Genomic DNA, 8,828 nt, shown 5'->3' on the forward strand with positions numbered 1-8,828 from the left:
ATTAATTAAACTCTATTAAATCTGGTTCATTCAGATTTTTGTTTGCGGTCACACTAATGTCAGTGTTGTTCCTGACAAAATGTGCACATTTGGTTTCAGTTTGAGGGTTTTCACAGTATTCACAGCACTTCACTTTTTCCACATTTTATGTTACAGCCTTATTCCAAAATGGATGAAATTCATACCACCTCCTCTCAAAATTCTCACAATACCCCATAATGACAATGAAAGGGTTTGTTTTGGGGGGATTTTTGCACACACACATATGTGTGTGTGTGTGTATATATATATATATATACATTCAGTGTTGCCAACTTGGTGACTTTCCAAACCCTCTTGTCTTATTTTCTCAAAAGCGACTAGCGACAAGTCTAGCTACTTTTCCTGCCGTCACCGGAGACTTTTCTGATGTTTAGCGACCAAAAGCGAAAGTCTCTGTTGTCACCGAGTGGCAGCAGGTCTCCCCCTCCTCCTCCGCAGCCTATCTGTTAGAGATGGGTGGATCAATCCTAATATCGATACCAACGCTGGTATTGATACTGATTGATCCTCGTGTAAAAAGATTGATACTCAAGCTTTTTTCTCTTTGTAAGAGCAGCGCTGCGCTCTGTCACACAACAAGGAGCAGCACACCGTCTCCCCTCTGGGCTTTTCTTGCGCCGTCATGTGGCTCAGCGGCGCCAGCCAACAGCCATGCAGGTAGGCTCAGCCTGGCTCGCCCATTCAGCGCTCTCCTTGAGTCAGCCCTCTACCTCAGGAGATTTTGTTTTAAGTTGTGTTGAGTGATATTTTTTTAAACAAAAATGTTGATTGTCATAAAGTATTTTGTTGTCACATACAATGTTTGGCGAAATTCTATCCTAGGTCTTTTGGGTCTATGAAGCTTAAATATGAAAAAGTATCGGCATCGATATTGGCAATACTGGGCCTGTATTTACTTGGTATCGGATCAATACCAAAATTCCTGGTATCGCCCACTTCTACTATCTGTAAAACACTGAGTAGAGGAATATCTCCGCTCACAAACCTTACTTGGACTCGCTCAGCCTACTGATCTCATTTGCTGCGCTGTGATTAAATAGTCCCCAGACTTTGAGAAGCCCTGGCCTTGAGAAGTTATTTTAATAGGTGATGGACAATTTTAATGGCAAAATAAGTTGGCAAAGTAAGAATCAAGTTTATTTGTGGTTCTATATTTTTAAGGTAGTTTTGCTTACTTTTTTGCCTTTCCCACAATGTTTTTGTTTTCAAAACTTTATTTAAAAAGATATAACAAACATTAAACGAACAGTTAAGGCCACAATAATGCACCTTAGAGTTCCGCTCTCATTGGACCGATATCTCTGCTATTTTAGCATTGTGAGATAGCTCGCGCCTACAGGTTGAGGCCGGACTACTTTCGCCACCCTGCTCAGTGTGCTGCTCTCGTTGGAGCGACAACACAGAATGTGTCTCTTCCCAAATATATCTCTTTCAGTGCAGCTTCTTGTTCTGACTTTAAAACAAAGTTGACACCCAAGTCTTACATTTGCCAACTGTAAACGGTAATCGGACCATTCCAATCGTATCTTTCTGAACTCTTCCGCATCAAACTCCATCGTGTCAATGTTTACAATGTTCTTGAGCAATAACAGGTGAAGTTGCTCATAAACTTTAAGTTTCTTAAATATTTATTGCAGCCACTCTTAAAACTTCAGTTATCTTTATAATTTTATTATGTTTTAGAATGAATTTAGATGCGATATACTCATTATCTCACAGGGATATATCACAATTTTCTGGGAACTACTTTTTGCGCAGGAATTCATCATGCACATCGGTCGCGGGCCGTACTAACAGAATCCCCAGAAACTGTGGAAAGTTATTCGGCCAAAACGAGAGCGTCCACTTTTAGCTTGTCATAAGCTAAGCTAGTGGCGCTCGTGAGTGTGACAATAACATCCACAGTATTATTATTATAAACAGAAAGATATAAAATAAAATGAATTGTACAAAAGTAAAGGGATTCTTTCTCTTAAAAAATCCTTATAGAGTGTGGCAGTTTTGCACAAGTTAATTTTTCTGGCAAAAAATATGAAGGTTGAATAAAATTGAACAGGGCTTCATGCTGGAACCGTTATGCTGCACTTTACTTGTGGAAAGGTTTTGTCAAAAGCTGTTTACTAGGAATTTATTTTTATAGTATTCCATACATTTGTGTATTTCAGAACATTACATTTAACTTATTACCAGGCAACACTTTGCAGTTATTTTATTTTCCTGTTAGTATAATGTTACAATAAATTGTTGGTTTAAACAAGCAAATTTTGGTTTTGCATTTTGTGCCCATACTGTACCAAAAATGAACTGAACCGTGAACTCAAAACCAAGGTACGCATCGAACCATGATTTTTGTGTAATCATTACACCCGTAATATATATATATATATATATATATATATATATATATATATATATTAGGGGTGGTGGCCAGGTGGTTCAAATCCCACCCCTGCCACATTTCTCCATGTAATGTGGAGTTTGTTCAGGAAGGGCATCCGGTGTAAAACCTGTGCCAATTCAAAATGCAGATCCACCTTGCTGTGGCAACCCCTGAGTACAAACAAGGGAGCAGCCGAAGGGACTTACTTCATATATATATATATATATATATATATATATATATATATATATATATATATATATATATATAAACGGCTGAGTGGCTCCTTGTCATTTGATTGGTGGGATGTATGTCACATGACATGGATTACTCATATCATTTGCCGTTGTGTTTCACTGACCGTGCAATAGTTCTTTTTTTAGTGTGCAGTTTTGGTGCTATATGAAATGTGCTATTGCACGTCCCGACCACCGCATGTGCTCACACTAGTAGGGGTGGATTTATCTAAACAGGACAACGATTTGAAGGAGGTAATTGACGCTGCTCATTCTTCTAACACAACAAAATAAATCCACTACTCTGTAAGCTGTCTGGAGGTATGAAAAGCTGGACAAATTTCTGATGTGATTTTTCACTGGACTGAGGAAGTACACAGTCTTTTTTTTTTTGTAGTACACAAAGTCAGTGCAAGGCATCATGGACTACATTGTTGCAATTTTGGACTCCAGTTTAAAGTTTGTGTTGGACTGTTAAGTAGTAGTGTAACACCAAAATGTAAGTCCCTTTTCTGTTTATAAATTAAAAAAATATCAACTGACAAGTGTGGAATTTTCAGGGTAATGTCAGCAAGAGATGAGACCAGTGAGCAAGGACCACAAGGAATCGGTATAGGACGCAGAGAGAAAGGTTTAATTGCAGTCTAAGCACATAAACACATGAACAGAAATATCTGGAGGAGAGCCCGACATACATGCAAGCAGACATAAAGCACAGAGTCTTCTGACCTTAGCAACCCCCAGAGCCATCTTAAGGACTCCACAATACAGATGTGGCCTTGTTGTGGTCTCAGAGAAACAAAACCTGTTCTATCAACACAGCCGGCAGGTGATGGATAACCTTGGCCCAGTATGCAGACATGGGGATCAAGTAGTTTTCACAGACAGATTGGCTATTTTTTCTTTTTTTATGTTGACATAAGCATCACAGTCCAGCCTCAGTAAACAGTTATTCAGAACACCAGAAAATGATGTCATTAAGCACAAGTCATGTAAGTCACAGTCAACAATAAAAATGGGTTCTTCTGCATCATTTTTGCATCTGCATTTTTGCATTTTGTTCTTCTGCATCGTAGTTGTAAACAGAAGCCCCGTGTACACCGCCAACCCGTTCACATTTCTAACCGTTTTTCCCCACTCGACGACACACCCGCCGAGGATTAAACTCTGGTTATTGGCGACTCTGTTTTGAGAAATGTGAAGTTAGCGACACCAGCAACCATAGTCAATTGTCTTCCGGGGGCCAGAGCAGGCGACACTGAAGGAAATTTGAAACTGCTGGCTAAGGCTAAGCGTAAATTTGGTAAGATTGTAATTCACGTCGGCAGTAATGACACTCGGTTACGCCAATCGGGGGTCACTAAAATTAACATTGAATCGGTGTGTAACTTTGCAAAAACAATGTCGGACTCTGTAGTTTTCTCTGGGCCCCTCCCCAATCGGACCGGGAGTGACATGTTTAGCCGCATGTTCTCCTTGAATTGCTGGCTGTCTGAGTGGTGTCCAAAAAATGAGGTGGGCTTCATAGATAATTGGCAAAGCTTCTGGGGAAAACCTGGTCTTGTTAGGAGAGACGGCATCCATCCCACTTTGGATGGAGCAGCTCTCATTTCTAGAAATCTGGCCAATTTTCTTAAATCCTCCAAACCGTGACTATCCAGGGTTGGGACCAGGAAGCAGAGTTGTAGTCTTACACACCTCTCTGCAGCTTCTCTCCCCCTGCCATCCCCTCATTACCCCATCCCCGTAGAGACGGTGCCTGCTCCCAGACCACCAATAACCAGTAAAAATCTATTTAAGCATAAAAATTCAAAAAGAAAACATAATATAGCACCTTCAACTGCACCACAGACTAAAACAGTTAAATGTGGTCTATTAAACATTAGGTCTCTCTCTTCTAAGTCCCTGTTGGTAAATGATATAATAATTGATCAACATATTGATTTATTCTGCCTTACAGAAACCTGGTTACAGCAGGATGAATATGTTAGTTTAAATGAGTCAACACCCCCGAGTCACACTAACTGTCAGAATGCTCGTAGCACGGGCCGAGGCGGAGGATTAGCAGCAATCTTCCATTCCAGCTTATTAGTTAATCAAAAACCCAGACAGAGCTTTAATTCATTTGAAAGCTTGACTCTTAGTCTTGTCCATCCAAATTGGAAGTCCCAAAAACCAGTTTTATTTGTTATTATCTATCGTCCACCTGGTCGTTACTGTGAGTTTCTCTGTGAATTTTCAGACCTTTTGTCTGACTTAGTGCTTAGCTCAGATAAGATAATTATAGTGGGCGATTTTAACATCCACACAGATGCTGAGAATGACAGTCTCAACACTGCATTTAATCTGTGGTATAACTCACAAACTCGTAGCTTAAAGCAGATAACCCGTAAGTTGGGGAGGAAATGGCGTCTCACTAATCTAGAAGATCTTCACTTAGCCTGGAAAAAGAGTCTGTTGCTCTATAAAAAAAGCCCTCCGTAAAGCTAGGACATCTTTCTACTCATCACTAATTGAAGAAAATAAGAACAACCCCAGGTTTCTTTTCAGCACTGTAGCCAGGCTGACAAAGAGTCAGAGCTCTATTGAGCTGAGTATTCCATTAACTTTAACTAGTAATGACTTCATGACTTTCTTTGCTAACAAAATTTTAACTATTAGAGAAAAAATTACTCATAACCATCCCAAAGACGTATCGTTATCTTTGGCTGCTTTCAGTGATGCTGGTATTTGATTAGACTCTTTCTCTCCGATTGTTCTGTCTGAGTTATTTTCATTAGTTACTTCATCCAAACCATCAACATGTTTATTAGACCCCATTCCTACCAGGCTGCTCAAGGAAGCCCTACCATTATTTAATGCTTCGATCTTAAATATGATCAATCTATCTTTGTTAGTTGGCTATGTACCACAGGCTTTTAAGGTGGCAGTAATTAAACCATTACTTAAAAGCCATCACTTGACCCAGCTATCTTAGCTAATTATAGGCCAATCTCCAACCTTCCTTTTCTCTCAAAAATTCTTGAAAGGGTAGTTGTAAAACAGCTAACTGATCATCTGCAGAGGAATGGTCTATTTGAAGAGTTTCAGTCAGGTTTTAGAATTCATCATAGTACAGAAACAGCATTAGTGAAGGTTACAAATGATCTTCTTATGGCCTCGGACAGTGGACTCATCTCTGTGCTTGTTCTGTTAGACCTCAGTGCTGCTTTTGATACTGTTGACCATAAAATTTTATTACAGAGATTAGAGCATGCCATAGGTATTAAAGGCACTGCGCTGCGGTGGTTTGAATCATATTTGTCTAATAGATTACAATTTGTTCATGTAAATGGGGAATCTTCTTCACAGACTAAAGTTAATTATGGAGTTCCACAAGGTTCTGTGCTAGGACCAATTTTATTCACTTTATACATGCTTCCCTTAGGCAGTATTATTAGATGGTATTGCTTAAATTTTCATTGTTACGCAGATGATACCCAGCTTTATCTATCCATGAAGCCAGAGGACACACACCAATTAGCTAAACTGCAGGATTGTCTTACAGACATAAAGACATGGATGACCTCTAATTTCCTGCTTTTAAACTCAGATAAAACTGAAGTTATTGTACTTGGCCCCACAAATCTTAGAAACATGGTGTCTAACCAGATCCTTACTCTGGATGGCATTACCCTGACCTCTAGTAATACTGTGAGAAATCTTGCAGTCATTTTTGATCAGGATATGTCATTCAAAGTGCATATTAAACAAATATGTAGGACTGCTTTTTTGCATTTACGCAATCTCTCTAAAATTAGAAAGGTCTTGTCTCAGAGTGATGCTGAAAAACTAATTCATGCATTTATTTCCTCTAGGCTGGACTATTGTAATTCATTATTATCAGGTTGTCCTAAAAGTTCCCTAAAAAGCCTTCAGTTAATTCAAAATGCTGCAGCTAGAGTACTAATGGGGACTAGAAGGAGAGAGCATATCTCACCCATATTGGCCTCTCTTCATTGGCTTCCTGTTAATTCTAGAATAGAATTTAAAATTCTTCTTCTTACTTATAAGGTTTTGAATAATCAGGTCCCATCTTATCTTAGGGACCTCATAGTACCATATCACCCCAATAGAGCGCTTCGCTCTCAGACTGCAGGCTTACTTGTAGTTCCTAGGGTTTGTAAGAGTAGAATGGGAGGCAGAGTCTTCAGCTTCAGGCTCCTCTCCTGTGGAACCAGCTCCCAATTCAGATCAGGGAGACAGACGCCCTCTCTACTTTTAAGATTAGGCTTAAAACTTTCCTTTTTGCTAAAGCTTATAGTTAGGGCTGGATCAGGTGACCCTGAACCATCCCTTAGTTATGCTGCTATAGACATAGACTGCTGGGGGGTTTCCATGATGCACTGTTTCTTTCTCTTTTTGCTCTGTATGCACCACTCTGCATTTAATCATTAGTGATCGATCTCTGCTCCCCTCCACAGCATGTCTTTTTCCTGGTTCTCTCCCTCAGCCCCAACCAGTCCAGCAGAAGACTGCCCCTCCCTGAGCCTGGTTCTGCTGGAGGTTTCTTCCTGTTAAAAGGGAGTTTTTCTTTCCCACTGTAGCCAAGTGCTTGCTCACAGGGGGTCGTTTTGACCGTTGGGGTTTTACATAATTATTGTATGGCCTTGCCTTACAATATAAAGCACCTTGGGGCAACTGTTTGTTGTGATTTGGCGCTATATAAAAAAAATTGATTGATTGATTGATTGATTTTTATATGTAAATGCCACACATACGAGGGCTGTCAATAAAGTATAGGTCCTTTTTATTTTTTCAAAAACTATATGGATTTCATTCATATGTTTTTACGTCAGACATGCTTGAACCCTCGTGCGCATGCGTGAGCACTCCTTGTGGGAGGAGTCGTCCAGCCCCTCGTCGGAATTCCTTTGTCTGAGATGTTGCTGAGAGACTGGCGCTTTGTTTGATCAAAATTTTTTCTAAACCTGTGAGGCACATCGAAGTGGACACGGTTCAAAAAATGAATCTGGTTTTCGGTGAAAATTTTAACGGCTGATGAGACATTTTGAGGTGATACTGACGCTTTAAGGACTTCCCACGGAGCGAGACGTCGCGCAGAGGTCCCAGGCGCCATCGTCAGCCTGTTTCAAGCTGAAAACCTCCACATTTCAGGCTCTATTGATCCAGGACGTCGTGAGAGAACAGAGAAGCTTCAGAAGAAGTCGGTTTCAGCATTTTATCCGGATATTCCACTGTTAAAGGAGATTTTTTTAATGAAAGACGTGCGGACGGGTCCGCGCGTTGGGACGCAGCCGGCGCGGTGCGGCGGCACATGAAAAACACCTCCGTGTTGATAACCATTTGTAAAATCCAGGCGGCTTTTGATGGCTTTCAGTGGAGTGAGTATATGAGAAATTGTTTAACAGCTGGACATGTTCCAACTTGTCCTTAAGGCTTCCAACGGAGGTGTTTTTCCTGTGGCGGAGTGTCGCGGCGGCTGCGAGCCGATGCTGCAATCCGCCCGCACGTCTTTCATTAAAAAAATCTCCTTTAACAGTGGAATATCCGGATAAAATGCTGAAACCGACTTCTTCTGAAACTTCTCTGTTCTCTCACGACGTCCTGGATCAATAGAGCCTGAAATGTGGAGGTTTTCAGCTTGAAACAGGCTGATGACGCCGCCTGAGAGCGCTGCACGACGTCTCGCACCGTGGGAAGTCCTTAAAGCGACAGTATCACCTCAAAATCTCTCATCAGCCGTTAAAATTTTCACCGAAAACCTGCTTAATTTCTCGAACCGTGTCCACTTCGATGTGCCTCACAGGTTTAGAAAGAATTTTGATAAAACAAAGCGCCAGTCTCTCAGCAACTTCTCAGACAAAGGAATTCCGACGAGGGGCTGGACGACTCCTCCCACAAGGAGTGCTCACAGGTGAATGACGTCACCGACAGGCGTGGAAAAACTCACGCATGCGCACGAGGGTTCAAGCATGTCTGACGTAAAAACATATGAATGAAAGCCATATAGTTTTTGAAAAAATAAAAAAAGACCGTTACTTTATTGACAGACCTCGTATCTTCTGTCTCTAGGCCCTCAGCCCCTTCAAGGTACAGAAACACTCCTTAGCGCACAATATATGCGTCACCACGTACCAACACCACTGTGTGTGATAGTATGTACCCCA

Source organism: Thalassophryne amazonica, chromosome 3 (genome assembly GCF_902500255.1).
Source record: "Thalassophryne amazonica chromosome 3, fThaAma1.1, whole genome shotgun sequence".
In the NCBI taxonomy this organism is placed as follows: domain Eukaryota; kingdom Metazoa; phylum Chordata; class Actinopteri; order Batrachoidiformes; family Batrachoididae; genus Thalassophryne; species Thalassophryne amazonica.